The following is a 5,178-nucleotide window of genomic DNA, read 5'->3' on the forward strand; positions in this document are numbered from 1 at the left end:
GGGGGGGGGGGGGGGGGGGGGGGGGGGGGGGGGGGGGGGGGGGGAGGCGAAACAGGGAGAAAATCAACAAAAACCGGGCCCAGCACCGCACTGCTCTGCCCCTGGCACTCCGGAGGGCTGCAGCGGGCACGGCGGCAGCGGCGGCAGGGTGAGCTGGTGCGGCCTCGAGGTGCAGCCTCCCTGCCGCCGTGGCCCCCCCAGCGCCCCCAGCGCCGCGACCCCAACGCTCGGCACCCGGCTGCTGCCAGCGAGCAGGGGAGGCGGCTCGCAGCGGGGCACCCCCCGCACACACCCAGGAGGATCCCGGAGGGGCCTGGCCGCTTCCAGGCCGCTTCCAGCCGAGGCGGGGTTGCAGCACCTGAAGCAGCAGCACCTGCACCCGCTCGGCCTGGCTGGACCCAGACCTGCAGGCAGGGCAACGGGGCCAGAATCCCTGCGCTGCCCCCACCCGCCCCGTCCCGTCCCGCGTTCGGCCTCCTGCCCGCCAACGGCGTCGTTTTGTCCCCGCTGCCCACCTCCAGCTCTGCTCCATTCACCGGGAGCGCGGGGCAGAGACGACGGCTTTGGGCTTCCCAGACGAGCGCTCGCCCCTCCCAGCTCAGGGCCGCCCAGGGCCACCCCCAGAACAAAGCGCTGGAGAGCAAGGGGTGGGCGGGGGGACACGCAAGGGCTGGCCCCAGGACCCGAAGGAAAGGCAGAGGGACGTGGATGAGACGGTCCCGGCAGAGCTTCGATGGCGCAGGGACGTGCCCAGCACGCGGTCCCGGCAGGTTTGGCACAGCGAGGTGGGAAGCGAGGGCCCGGCAGCAGCGGCAGCGAGGGAAGCGGCCAGGGGGGAGCCGAGGCCCCCGCCCAGCCGGCGGCTGGCTTCCAGCCTCTGCTGCCCTTCTGTCCTCGCCGACAGCCCCCGGCGTGCGGGCGGCCGCCGGCACAGAACACTCCAGTCCAGGGGGCTGCTCCGAGGTCCTCTCCTCCGGCCTGTGCTCCCCGGGCTGTGAGCGTTCCGAGCCGCAGGGCCCCCCTGAGCTGCCACGTCCCTCCGAGCACCGCCCGCCGACCCCGCTGCCGGCCCCGCTGCCCCGCAGGGACCCGATCAGAGGCAGCTCCTTCCCGCTCCAGGGCCCGTCCCAGCGGAGCCCAGGCGACGCGAGAGGCAGCTCCGTGCTGCCCCAGCCCCCGCCCAGCCCGGAGCTCGCAGACAACGGTCGCTTTAAGGCGCTCCGAGGGTTTAATTATTAATTTAACCCAGAGAGGCCACGGAGGGGCACCGCTGTGCCCAGGGAGCCCCCGCTCCCCCTCCTCACCCCCCCCTCCCGCCCCGCAGGGCTGCGGCAGCGCCATGCCCAGGACCCCCGGCGCGGTTCAGCCCCGGCCGCTCCCAGCCCGGAGCTCGGCGGCTGCGTTGCCACCGGAACGCGGCGAGCGCTGCGGCACGGCCCGGCCCGGCCAGGCAGCCCTGCTGGCACGCGTCACTCGGCCGGGGTCAAAATCAGGGGCCTGGGGAGCAAAGAGCGGGGCAGCCATGCTGCAGTCCGGCAGCTGCAAAATCCGCACGGGCGTTGCGTTAGCAGGACTCGCCGCGCACGGGCAGCGCCTGCGTTTATAGACGTCACCGCCGGGAGCTGCCCCGGGCTACAGGGCCTGGAGCACCGCGCCAACGGGGCGCCCGCGTTCCCACACCCCCCAGCACCCACCGGGAGCCGCAGGGAGCAGCGGGGTTCTCCTCTCCTTCTGAAACCCTGCCTGGCGTCTCACGTGCGCCCATCATCCCGGCTCGAAGCGCTACAGGATTTCGGAAGGAAGCAAATCCATTTTCTGCCGCCGAGCCATCGGCCATTTCGGGCTCCCCGCGGGGAAGAGCGGCTGCAAGGCACCGACGGGACGCAGCAGGGAGGGCGGCGGCAGCGGGCGGCGTGCGTCGGGCCAAAGCCTCTTAGCCAGGACAACTCCCACTCGCCGCGAGGAGGATTTCCAGCGATGCGGCATCCTCAGCTGCCGGCCTGCCGCTGCCTCAGGTTTCAGGGAGGCTTGAAGCGAGGAGGCCGAGTTATTTGGTGGAGGATGGGCTGGAGCTGGGCGCTTCGTTTATTCCCAGCAGCGCACGGGAGGGGCGGCCCCCAGCCCCCGGCTTCGAGCGCATCAGAGCGCTTTGGACGGAAGAGCCGAGCGCGATGGGCCGGGTTCGCACACGGGGAAGGGGGAAATTCGCGAGGGGCGAATCTAAAACCGGCTGTGAGGGGGTGGCGGGGAGGAGGGCGCCGCTCCCCAGCGCACAGCACGCACTGATCCCCCTGCCCGGGTGTTGGCAGCCCGCTCCCAAAGTGCCGCGAGTTCCAGCAGCCACGGCGCCGAGGCAGGGAGCCGGGCGAGGCCCTCGGTTCCGCGTCCTGCCCCCGCGATCCGGGGCAAAGCCACCGCAAGAGCCGCGCGCCCCCGGTCCCGCGGAGCACAGCTGCCACGCGCGGCGATGACACGCATCCCGACGGAGGCCGGGGGGATTAAATTCCCATACGTTTAACAGAATTAAGGCTCCACCATCTGCTAACTCCTGGGAAAATCAAAACAAACAAGCCGTGGACGAGATCCAGAACCGCCGACAATTTGGGCGGCCTGAAAAATGAATTTTTTTCAAGGCGGGCAGGCGTTTCTGGGGCAGCGGCTGGCACCAAGCGGCCCCGGGGTCCACCCTCACCGCTCGGAGCGGGTCCCGCACCGCTGCTCGTGGCCGAGGGCTCCTGCGGTTCCGGGCAGGTGGCTCGGGGGAGAACGACCACGACGTCCCCAGGGGTTTGGCCGAACGCTGCCCTCGCCGAGGACCGCGGCCAGGTGCTGACGGGCACGCGGAGGGCGGGAGCGACTCCCCACGGCTCAGCGCCGACGGGGACACGCGGGGACGTCAACCCGCGAGGCCGGTGGCGTTCAGGAGGCCGAGAGCAGTGGTGCAAAACCCCCGGGAACAAACAGGGCAAGCTCGGGGCCAGGAAGGGAACACACTGCCGGTGCTCGCCGCAGAAGTGCCCGGCGCGGCACCACGAGCCTCCCCCCACCACCGCCGCCATCCCCCAGAGCGCGAGGAGCGGTCGGCTCGCAGCGCAACAACCCCGCGCCGCTCCCCGGCCTCGTCTTCACCCTCCACGGGCCTCCCTCCCTCCCTCCCTCCCTCCCTCCGGCGGCGCGCCATGGGCCCGCAGCTCAGCCGTCCACGTGCCAGGCGGATTGCGGTCAGGTTTTCGGCACACCACCTCGGTTCTCTTCATCCTAGCGCGTTTCGCGCTGTTTCGGCCCAGCGGCTTTTACAACGCCCAGCCTCTCAGCTCGGGCAGGCCGCCCCGTTTCTTCTGGCGGTATAAATAGACGATCCGCCACGCCGGATGCCAAAGACGGGAACGCGAAGTCCCCTCGCTGCTGTCACGCACCGCGGCGGCCCCGCACCAGGGCCGTGCTCGCTTGCTATCGTGCGTTTGTATTCCTGCAGTACCCAGACGCCTGCTTCAGGCGCTTTATGGGGCTGAGAAGTTAAAGCCCTACAGAATACGTTGCGGGAGGCGATCCCATGCTAGCAGAAGCGGGGATTACACGACCGGGAGAACCCAACCCGGAATAATCCCAGGAAGCCGGCGACAGAGCAGCTCCCCGCAGGCCGGCGAGCCCCGCGCAGCGCCAGGAGGATTTGCCGGCCCCGCGCCGGAGCTTCCCACCCGCTCCCAAGAGCGGCTCAGCCCCGGTACTTTTGCGAGGCCCCGCTGACTTCCAGCACTGCCTGCGGGCAGCTGGGCCCCCCCCACACGCAGCGGGCTGCAGCACCGAGCACCGGTGGAACGGCCCCGGCGGAACGGCCCCGGCAGAGCTCTCCGGGCCTGCTGCCGCTCCTCCCAGCCCGGCCGGGAAAGCTCCCAGGAGGAAACTCGGCGCCGCAGCAGTGCCAGGCCTCCCGCCCCTGCCTCCGCCAGCGCAGCCACATGTGGGGCGCAGCGCGAGCACGGGCGCTTATTTTCCTCCTCAGCCGTGCTAAAAATACGCACCGGGAGGCAGCTGCTTCCACCAAGCCGCCCTTCCTAAGGCGCTGCTTAACACCGAGGCACCCGGGCTAGCGGGCTTTCTCTGCTCACCCTTCCGAGGTCTCCTGGAATTAAATTCACGACGGGACGATACCCACGGCCCCCCCGGGCTGCCCGTTACCCGATTCCGCACAGAGAGCGCCAGGGAAATCAGGGACTTTTCAGGGGCAGAGACCGCGAAAAGAGAGAAGAAAGCGGGCTGGAAACAAAACGACGCGCTCTCGCTACCAAAGCGCCCTCCCTCTCGCAAACAAAACCCAGGAGGCCCGTCAGGAAGTGGCCAGGAGCCACACGCAGCAGCCCCACCGGGACGCCGACGTCCCCGCAGAGATGCCCCCCGCCCACCCCAGGCCCGCAGCGGGCACCGCGCGCTCCTGGCGGGCGCCTCCCGAGCACGGAAGCATCAGCGAGAACATCCCGGCGGTCCCGGTGGGCTCCTGCGCTCCCCGTTTGAGGTCGGGGGGAACCGGGACAGCGTCCACCTGGCTGCGAGCCTTCTCGCGGCCCGCTGGCCTGCCTCGAGTTCAGTGCACCCGGGGCCACCCCAGGCCCTCCTCGAGAGCTTCCCACCCCCCCAGGCCCGGCCCCAGGGCGCTCCTTCTGCCCCCAGCGTGCACTCTGCGCTGCCAAGGCCCCAGCGAGATCCTCCGAGAGCCTCCCGTGCTCTCTTCCCCCACCGAAGCCGGTGCGGCCGGGAGGTTCCTCCTCCCAAAGCCAAGCCGATCCGGCAGCACGGGGCCGTGCGGGATGCCGGGGCGTGCTCGGAGACCCCCAGGGCAGCGGCATCGAGGGGAAGCAGAGGGGATGCGCAGAGCCCCTCTTCTTCACGGGGCCACTTGCGCCCTGAGAAGCGGAGGAGCGAGAAGCGCGCCCCGGGAGCCAGACCCCTACACAAAGGGCCACCAAGGGGCCACCAAGGGGCCACCAAGGGGCCTCCTCCTGCCGCAGCCCTTTGTGCCCCCCAGCCGCCATCCATCCCCGCCCTGGGAGGGCCGCAGGTGCTTCTCCCCGCACCCCCCTAGGGACGAGGCGGGAGGAAGGCCCCGAGCAGCCACGGCGGGGGGACCGCAACCGCCCCGAGCCCCCGAGCGGCCGGGGGAGGGACGGGGCGGGACGAGAC

The 5,178-nt window shown here is 70.9% G+C and overlaps 1 protein-coding gene across 2 annotated transcripts in view; it reads right to left on the reverse strand.

Annotated features, from left to right (window-relative positions):
• The window catches only part of ZNF687 (zinc finger protein 687), a 25,641-nt gene that overhangs the window by 19,912 nt on the left and 551 nt on the right, over positions 1–5,178 (reverse strand). The window contains exon 1 of one of the 2 annotated variants that reach the window (XM_035346477.1): positions 1,760–2,044. The exons of the other annotated variant lie outside the window; for it this stretch is intronic. The gene's annotated coding sequence lies outside the window, so the exon portion shown is untranslated. Of the gene's footprint in view, positions 1–1,759; positions 2,045–5,178 lie in introns of those variants that run through there. 2 annotated transcript variants of the gene reach the window in all.

This window comes from Oxyura jamaicensis, chromosome 25, assembly GCF_011077185.1.
Source record: "Oxyura jamaicensis isolate SHBP4307 breed ruddy duck chromosome 25, BPBGC_Ojam_1.0, whole genome shotgun sequence".
Lineage (NCBI taxonomy): Eukaryota > Metazoa > Chordata > Aves > Anseriformes > Anatidae > Oxyura > Oxyura jamaicensis.